At 38.6% G+C, this 9,799-nt stretch overlaps 2 protein-coding genes across 5 annotated transcripts in view; both read left to right on the forward strand.

The window, feature by feature from the left end:
• The window catches only part of LYRM9 (LYR motif containing 9), a 47,346-nt gene extending 44,080 nt beyond the window's left edge, over nt 1-3,266 (forward strand). For both annotated transcript variants that reach the window (XR_011326019.1, XM_069790865.1), the window contains one exon: nt 484-3,266. The gene's annotated coding sequence lies outside the window, so the exon portion shown is untranslated. The remainder of the gene's footprint in view (nt 1-483) is intronic.
• Nucleotides 480-9,799, forward strand: part of NOS2 (nitric oxide synthase 2) — a 38,844-nt gene continuing 29,524 nt past the window's right edge. For 2 of the 3 annotated variants that reach the window (XM_069790843.1, XM_069790845.1), the window contains exon 1: nt 480-586. The gene's annotated coding sequence lies outside the window, so the exon portion shown is untranslated. The remainder of the gene's footprint in view (nt 587-9,799) is intronic. The other variant, XM_069790844.1, reaches the window with a different exon arrangement.

Here is a 9,799-nt window from a genome sequence, read left to right on the forward strand (position 1 = left end):
AACCCCTTGTCTTTCTACTTAAATACATTTTTTTGAAAGTGCAACCATTCTGGTTTAAACTTTCCAAATAATTTGATGCAAGGTGGAGCATAGAAAACTGAACCAGTATGAAGCTGAACACTGTAATAAAAAAACTTAAGTAGATTTGATAGAAGATACCTGAATGTGCTATTCTTATTCAAGAACAGCAAACAGATGACCCATGCTGTACTCCAATTCTATTACATAAATTTGGTCTGTAGTATGGAGATGCACGGAGCTTTGTATTAGTGCATTAGTGAAAATGAGAAGACTCAGTAGGATTAACAGCGTATGGAAACATACTAGTTTCCTGAACGTCGAGTGTAGTGTGCTCAGCAACCCTCTATTGCTTTAATTGTCTGGCTTTTTGTAGTGTGAGACATAATACTTTGTTCAATTACTGAATAGGAATTGCATGTGTCTAAATAATTCTTATATGCCTGTTATTTAATTTATGGATAGTTCAAGAAGGAAAGCACAAAGGAGCTGGAAGGTGCAACCGCGGCATGTCTGCAGCTCCAAATGTCTGAGGTGCCAGCTGAGATATGGGAACATCAGATCAAAGGTATGATAGATGTAGCTGATATGGTAGGACCAGGATCTGTGAATTTTAGTCTTTGGATACTGGTAGAGCATGCAGTTTTTAGCAGGGTACAGAGGGGGAACATGGTCGCTGAGGCAAGAGACACCATGACAATATTTTGACAATAGTGATTCAGTTGTAGGGCATGATGAGATGTCAGAGTCTTTTTTTCTTTTTTTTTCATACAAACATAATCTTGTTCTCAAAATAACAAACCTTTTCATAGAATGGAAATATAATGTGAAGATAACTTTTTCTCTGTTATGGAGCAAATAATTTTCTTGCTGGTGGGGAGACACGATGCAAACAACTATTTACTTCCTTGTAATAGTGAAAGTAACCCCAATGTTTAAGACAGATATGTTTCTCTAATGACTGGGCTGAAGAGTCATTCAGCTGCATAGCTGAGGCTTTTATATTTTCAAGACATCATACAAATTCTGTTCTTCAGCAGCATAATTTGAGACCAAAGATATTGTTTTAGCCTAGATGTAGATGAGAACCTGAGCTCTGAAAAGGAATTTAGGCAGACCTTCAATACTTTCAACCAAAATTATTATCCAGAAAACTTCTACTCAGAAGTCATTTAATCATGGAGTTTCCCTAATTTACCACTCACTAACCTGAGAGTTATACAGTAAATTGAGTTCTCTTCATTAATATCCTGGGTCACCTTTGAGCAGCTCTGTCTCTCTGCCACCCAGCCTTGCTTGAGACTGAAGAACTGTTCTCTGTTCCACCAATGTCTTCATTTGGTGTTAATGCCACTATGCTAATGATTAGCTGCCAGTGGCTCTAACAGGGCCCACTGTGGGAAAGACTTACACAGTCACAGGCATAACTTTATTCCCGCTGCTCACAGGGGAGCACTTCATTGGTCAGTCTCCTCCATGGTTCTCTGATGGCAGTTGCAAAGAAAACAACACCAAATAGTTTGGTGCATCTGTATTTCCATAGTCAGTCATCCAGAATCTCTGAAAATAAAGGTGGTGGGTGCAAATTAAGTAACAGGGGATAAAAGAGTGTGTTGTATACTGTAATTACTATTGCAAAGTTTAAAAGAAAAAAGCTCACAGAGCTTATTAAACTGTTGGTGCAACAAAGGATAAAGTCAGTAAAAAAGGACAAGCCTATTCTATTCATAGGGTTTAGTTTCTTTTTACTGAAATGAGGAACAGACTTCTGTACTACCTTCTGGTAATAAGTTTTGCAGCTGGTTACTGTAAGACCTGAGTCAATAACTTTGAAGTATTCCTCTACAATTAGAAGAGTTGAGTGGAATTAATTGTTCGAAGGTTGTGTACAGACAACTCTGTCAGTTAAGCTAGAGAGAGGGTTTCACAGGTAGCTTGTTATGCAAGGTAAACATTAGAATAAGGAAAAGGCAGTTGGGAGACTTCTGTTTAATAGTTTGGGATCATGCTTTTCATTCTTGAAGTATGGAGAAACAGATTATTTAGATCACATTTTAGCTAAGGAAGTTGAGAAGTTCTTAGTTATTAGCTCCAGCTTATAGAGTTACCAACGTTCAGTCTAAGGACAGAACTAAATTCAGTGCTATACTTTCTTTTGTATATATGTATTTATAAAACGTTAGGAACCTAAAGCTGAAATTGTGTGGAAATAATCTGTACATTACAAATATGGAAGTAACATGATTGGAACAATGGCAGTGGGTTAGTCAATGTGTTTTGTTTTGTGTATAGGTTCTTGCTCTTTAGCCCACAGACAAATGTCAGAATCTACTTTTGTTATTACCAGCCTTGAAGCCTTGATGTAGAAGCTTTCTCTGTAGTGAAAATCTTCCCCCTCCCCCCTTTTGTTTTTTAATTTGTTCATATCAGATTTTGGTATGGAAAAGATTGTAGATTTGTGGTTTATCTAAAATACAGGGTAGTATTCTGCACTTCACATGGTTAAAGAGATGTATATATTTCTGATCACATTCTTATGTCAGAAGTGTTACTGATTTCAATTCACTCTTGTCACTGGAAGTCATTTGAGCCCTGTGGGTACTGAATAGAATACTTCCATCCCCAGCCAGGCTTTGCTTAGCACCTTTTGTCAATAATTGAATATTCTTTAAACCATTCTTTAGCTTTAGCACTTTGTAAACTCTTTTTCATTTGGTTCATTATGTCACAGGCATTGCCTTTTGATTAGAGACACATGAGCTTAAGAATTTGATGCTAAACAAAAACATCTCTTCTATGGTGTTTGGCTCATTTTCAAATGTTATAAGGAAGTGACTTTACTGTGATACTATAAAGAACAAGCAAGCACACTATTTCTGAGAGAAACAAATAATATTCACTTATTCACTGTGATCTTTTTTTAAGGGACACAGTTTCTTATTTGAGAATAGCTTTTAACTTGGCATTACAAATTGTGCCTTCATATAAAGCTCTGATAAGATGCAAACCGAACAGGCAGCACAGTGGCTGTGAGTCTTAGACATTCAATATCATAATATTCATTCATTATGAGAGTCCTTGACCTTAAACTGTAAGAATGAGTCTTTAGAGCTTTATGATCCACAGTGTAGTATCCATCAGTGTCATCCAAAATAGCATATGTTTATTTGAAATGTGCAAGTAGTCTCTCTGTCAAGAACTGTGTTGTAAAGCAAGTCAATAACACATGAAAATGGCTTGACACTGTACTGTGCTGCCCATTTGGTCAGTTGCTTTACTGCAGTCTTTCTTACTCTTCAGAGGTGATGTATTTCTTCTTGAGTATGAGCCAGCTGGTGCATCTTTCAACTTTTCTATTATTTGATTAATTTATCTTATACCTCTGTCAAGCCAGGTTTTATGAAATAGTGTTAACTGAAGTATACACTAGTCATCAAGTACTCCTTTCAGCTTGTGATTAATCAGGGCAGACACATTAACTTTTAAAAAAAGCTGTTCTTTGAAGAATATTTTCTGTTTTTCTCATAATTGTGTTTGATATTTGAAATAGTTTTTAAAAGTTTAGAAGCAGATGGAGGCATCTGTCACTTGCAGCTAAGAGCTTAAAAATGTTTGTATTTATCATTGATCGGAGAGGTTCCTGACATTGCACACTTAAGGGAGTAATCCTGCACACATAAGTAAACTAGTAGATTATGAAAAGGATATTGTCCTTACCTATGAATTGAGAGGCCGAAGAAGTTAACTTTCTTCTTCTGTAACTATCAACCTGGGTACCTTTTCCCCCAGAAGAATCTGCCTTTGTATTCTGCATTAATCCATTTTGAAATGGATTAACTTAATTTTTTTTTTTTTTAAATCAGTAATTTCTGAGACAACTTTGTTTGGGTGCTTTACTACCTCATATAAAATATTTTCTTTCAGATGCTGCCCCACAACATTAGATTGAACAGCCTCATTACTTGTGTGCTTCCTTTTGCTGGGGTTCAGCTTCATGTGTTTAAAAACTAGTGCACTTTGTCCTTTTATTATTACAGCTTACTTTTTGCACAGTCTTTAGTATCCTTCTTGAAAGAACTTTTAAAATGCTGGTGTTTTGATTAATATTTCCTGCCAATCTACAGAACCGATTTTAAAAGATACAAAATTGACAATAAATTCTTGTAACTGATTAGGTTGACTCATGTTCTTGTTAGGTAACATCACACAGGATCTGGGATTTTCTCAGTTTTACTTTTAATTTTCTCAGTAGTCACTTCATCCACAAAGTCAGCTGTATCTCAGATGGTATGAAACAAGGAACAAGGAAAACTGTGTTTCAAAACAAACATCAGACAGAAGTTAGTAGTCTGGAAAATATTATATCATGATGGCAGACACAGGCAAAGGCTGTATTTGCTGGCAGCACCTCCCTCATACTCACCAATCTGAGGACTGATTTTTTTTTTGCATGCCTAAAAATAGAGTATTTAGTTTTCCACAATTGTGCAACTGCAAGGATTGCTTTCTGTTTTATTTTCTGTTTTTCCTCCTCTTTTGGGAGGTCACAAAATGGTGTGTTTAACCACAGTTTACAGTACAGAATGCAGACACCTCTTGAGTCTTGGAGACTTCTCTCCCTGAAGAGCTCTGTAGAGTTTGTCCTCTCTTACCTGGAAGTATCTCACAGAGTAGCTTGCAGCTTTATGGCGAAGATTTTCAAAAGTAATTCTCAGATTTGTTTTAATTGCTTAATTTGGGAGAACTTAAAAATTACACTTGGTGATAGTCTTACGTGTTTCACTGTGTTGCCGTATAACCTCAGGAAAATAAGATCACTTTTTTGGACTGCTATTTCATACTCTGTCTTGTCTGTTTGGATTACGTGGAAGGGTTTCTGGTTCACTATTTTCCTAGTGATGCATACTTGTAACTGCAATTAACAATTGGCTTGTCGTGGGCAAGACAAGAGTAAACAACTTATAGTGGATCTCAATACTGGGGGTTTTTTAAGAACCAATGAGAGCTCTTAACCTACCTGATTCTCTCACATACTCATTCACTCCCACTCCCAGTGTTGTGTTCACCATCTTCCTTTAGACTGATGATTTCAGTGTACAGAGCACCTCTCTGGTTGGGACTCTGTTGGCAAGTAGCAGTAAAATGGTTATTCCCCTACTAGCATGACTCTGAATTAGGAAGGTACTAAAATGGTAATTATTATTTTACAATTATTTCAGAAACACAGTTTAAAAATATAGAGATCTCCAAATTCTGCTCCCAACTGGCATAATACAGCCTCTAGCATCTCACAGTTACACTATACCAAGTCTGGTAGTTTCTAATTGATTAAATGCAGTGAAAAGGCATCCAGTGTGTATTATCAAATTTAAGAGATGGAGAGCCAATCCCTGTCCTCTATAACTTGTTCATTATCCTCAAAGTTAATTCGTAAGTGAAGGTGCAGGTTTTATAGCTAATGTAATAATACAAAGAATGTACACAATATGAGTGGTATTTAGCATAAAAATTAACTTGAATGAAATCCATGTGTGGTTGAGAGAGGAACAGAACCATAAACTCTTTCATCTAACAAAGACGCTTTGAAAGGAACAGGTTTGGTACCATACTGAACCTGTAATCAGCTGACTTTATTGTACTATATGTGTGTGGGGGGGTTTATTTACTATTTAGAAAGTGTTTTCAATTTTATAAGTATTTGAAAGAAATCACAGATCATAATTATATAACTTTGCTCTGTAGAACTCTGTAACACTCCAAGAACCTCTGGAATTCATAGGGACTGTCTGTTAAAAGAAAAGTTGGGAGACACAAATCTTGCCTTTATGCTCTATTAAATTCTGTCTTCGTCTATAAGAACAAAGGCATTCTAGATAATTGCTTATCAGGATGTTTACTTTTCATGCTGTTTATGGGTTCTGAATGCACCATTTTTCACTACCTTGAATACTTAGAGAAACATACCATGGTTAATCATGTTGTACCAGAATTAAAGTGAAACAGTTTTGTTTATCCAGCTTTACAAAGCGTACTCTCTGCAGTAGTCCAGATGGGCTAAGTTCAAGAGGTGGATCTGATGTTGAGGATGTATTGGCCTTCAAGTCAGCTTGGAGACTGGAAGCAAAGGCATTACTCCTACTTATAACTGCTAAATAAGGGGAAGGCATAAAGAGGATTCTGAAGTTTCTTTGACCACTAATTTGTTTCTTTCATTTCCTATGTTTATGTGCTCTTTTTGAAAAGTAAATATTAAAAGTTATGCTGCTGTCTTCTGTGCTGAAGAACTGCATTCTCTTTTTCTCATTTTCAACTTTATCAGTATTAAAACCTGCAGTCTATTTAAAAGTTAGTTGATGGATTGCTGATCATTAGTTTATACTGTGCTCATTTGTGTGTATCAACACTGACCTGGAACACCTCTTTGAAAATGATCACTCATTCTCCATGGGCATTCACTTCTGCTAATTAATCAAAGATGGTGTGGTGTTCTAACTGGGTAGGAACTGGTTTGAGATGAGGAACTTATTACAAAAACCTACCAAAATCATGCATGAGCTATCATTACTTAGTTCCTTATCCAGAGATATCAGGCGTTGTGTAGGCAGAAAGAAACCTTGGGTGTATCATTATGTACTTGAGAAGTCATCTTTCCTGATATGGTCATTCTACCAAATCAAGACATTAACTGTGAGGATTTATCTCTTATCACTGGGAAGTCATTTCAGGATGCCAGTCATCTGTCTTTCATTCATGCAGATTTGCTTTCCCATTGAAAAGAAATGGGATTTCAAAAGCAAAAACATGGGAGGAAATCAGGATCAGAGATGTTATGTTGGATGAGGGTTTTGACGCTTTGTGGAAATACAGGAAATACTGATCCCTGTGAGCCCTGCTAGGAAGATGAACAACTCAGATTCTAATTAATTCTTAGAAGCTGGTACATGAGAGAAGGAAATAACATAGTGGTTTTCAGCTTGTGCTGGTCAGAGAGCTCTCTTGAGCTGTTTTAACCTTACGGACAGTGTTGTAAAGTCACAGAAAATTCCCATTTACATTCCTTTCTGCCAGGTTTCAGATGACTAAGCCAAAATAAATCATCACAGAAACAAGATGAGGCAAGAATATGGTTTTGACCAAAAATCTTACTATTTCTGTCACTTAACAGTGAAGTACAGAGTCTACATCAGCTCCTTTTGCTTTGGTGGCTGTGGTCCAAATATCCCCTTACTGTGATAGTTAGATGAAGCATTTAGACTGCATGAAGTGATTATTTTGCATCTTATCCTATGGGGAATAGAGACAAAAATTGTTATGGATAATAATAGCACCTGCTAATTAATCTGTAACAATCCTTTGTTTTTACTAGGACTGCTTAGTATAGATTAAACCCTGTGATGTAACCCACTTTATAAAGCCATCTATCACTTTCTAGAATCTGACCTTACTATGTATCAACACATGTTCTTCCACATCTCTATTATTTTTTACTTTTAATAAGTGACTTTTCAAACTCCCAGTTGATGTTCCCTCTTCCAAATGCAGCTTCAAAGGCAATCTTGTCTGTTAGCGTGGTCAAGAGTTGTGTAAATAAGAAGTATGTTTGCTTGTTGAATGAAAAAACAAGCTAAATGGTATATCCCTAGCCTGGAATTCCTATAGAAAGAGAGTGAGGTAGGAAAAGCAGTGCAATTAGAATATCTGCATCTTTTACTGCTAGAATATTGTGTCCAGTTTGGGCCTCTAATACAAGAAGAGTGGGTTCAGTGGAGGGCCACAAAGATGATCAAGGCTGGGGCATATGCCTCATGAGGAGAGGCTGAAGGAACCAGGCTTGTTCAGCCTCAAGAAGAGAAGACCCAGGGGAGCTAATCACAGCCTTCCAGTAACTTTAAGGAAGCCATTAAGGAGATGGAGCCAGGCTCTTCACAGTGGTGCATGGTGGGAAGATGAGAAGCAATGGGCAGAAGTTGAAATGAGAAGTCCAGACTGGGTATAAGGAGAAACTTTTTTCCCCAGGAGGACAGTCTAGCAGTAGAATAGGTTGCACAGATATGTTGTGCAGTCTTCTTCCTTGGAGTCTTCAAGATCACCCTGGATCAAGCCCTGAGGAACCTGGTCTGACCTCATAGCTGACCCTGTTCTGAGCACGTGGTTGGACTAGATGAAATGCTGAGGTCCCTTCCAACCTGCATTCTCCTATAATCCTATGCATGATGAAAGTTTCTTTACTGACTTCAAGTTATGGGAGTTATGTTTGAGGAATATTCCATAAATCCCAGCACTATTGAGTGTACCATATTTCAGCAACTGCCTAAAGTTCACCTACGTGTTGGTTTTGTTTGCTAGGCAGCTTCAAATAAGGAAACGGTTGTTTTATTTAATGGTGGAGAATTAGTCAGAACGTGTGTGAACATATCCCTAGAACATAACTTTTGTATGTAACGAAGGGAAAGAGCATCAAGGACACAGGTAAGCATCACGTTTTAACAGCACTGCTTGAATAGGAGTTTGCAGGTTAAAGACTGCTTCCTTCCTGCTGACTGAGAGTTTAGGATTAACGTTTCTCCAATTCATATAATCATTGAATGGTCAACAAACAAATGAAAAAAAGATGTAGTGAGAAGTTATGTTCAGACTAAAGTCTTTATTTAGATTTGTGATAAGAGACAAAATTTCCTAAATTAGTCCAAAGATTTAGTCCATGAATTGGAACTGGCAGCAGATTGGCAGAAGCTTGCTTTCTGGTATAATCAACAGAGAATAATAGGGTAAGTTGTCTGTATTTTGATGTTTAAGTATTTAGCTGGACTTGCAGCTCAAAATTAATGAAAACTGACAAAAAAAATACTCTGAAGATGCTGAAGAATGTGCCATGGAAATTGTCTTTTTTGGTAGGGGAAGGTAGGTAGTTGCTTCTAAAGAAGTTGTAAGCTCATTACCACAAACCCTCTAGCACTAGCTTTTTTCCCCCTAACACTAACAGAGGGAAGGTAATTTCACTCTCACTGAAAGTTTTGAAAATGTGTTGTAATTTTCACAGACGTTGAAAGTTGTGCAGGCTTAGCCAAGTCTGGCCTAACTGTTGTACTGTATTGGCTTTGTGTGGCAAGGTTTTGATAGTGGGGGGGGGGGGGGTTTACAGGGGTGTGGCTGCTGTGAGAAGCTGCTAGAAGCTTCCCCTGTGTCCGGCAGAGCCAATACCAGCCGGCTCTAAGACGGATCCACCACCGGCCAAGGCCGAGCCAATCAGCGATAGTGGTAACGCCTCCGGGATAACATATTTAAGAAGGAAAAAAAAGTTGCTGGGACAGACAGATATGCAGCCGGAGAGGGGAGTGAAAACATGTAAGAGAAACAACCCTGCGGACACCCAGGTCAGTGAAGAAGGAGGTAGAGGAGATGGTCCAGGCACTAGAGCAGAGATTCCCCTGCAGCCCTTGGTGATGAAGACCACAGTGAGGCAGGCTGTCCCCCTGCAGCCCATGGAGGTCCACAGTGGAGCAGATCTCCACCTGTAGCCCGTGGAGGACCCCACGCTGGAGCAGGTAGGTTCCCGAAGGAGGCTGTGACCCTGTGGGAAGCCCGCGCTGGAGCAGGCTCCTGGCAGGACCTGCGGATCTGTGGAGAGAGGAGCCCATGGAGCAGGTTTTCTGGCAGGACTTATGACCCTGTGGGGGACCCACACTGGAGCAGTGTGCTCCTGAAGGACTGCACGCTGTGGAAGGGACCCACGCTGGAGCAGTTCGTGAAGAACTGCAGCCCGTGGGAAGGATCCACGTTG

This window comes from Haliaeetus albicilla, chromosome 9 (genome assembly GCF_947461875.1).
Source record: "Haliaeetus albicilla chromosome 9, bHalAlb1.1, whole genome shotgun sequence".
NCBI lineage: Eukaryota > Metazoa > Chordata > Aves > Accipitriformes > Accipitridae > Haliaeetus > Haliaeetus albicilla.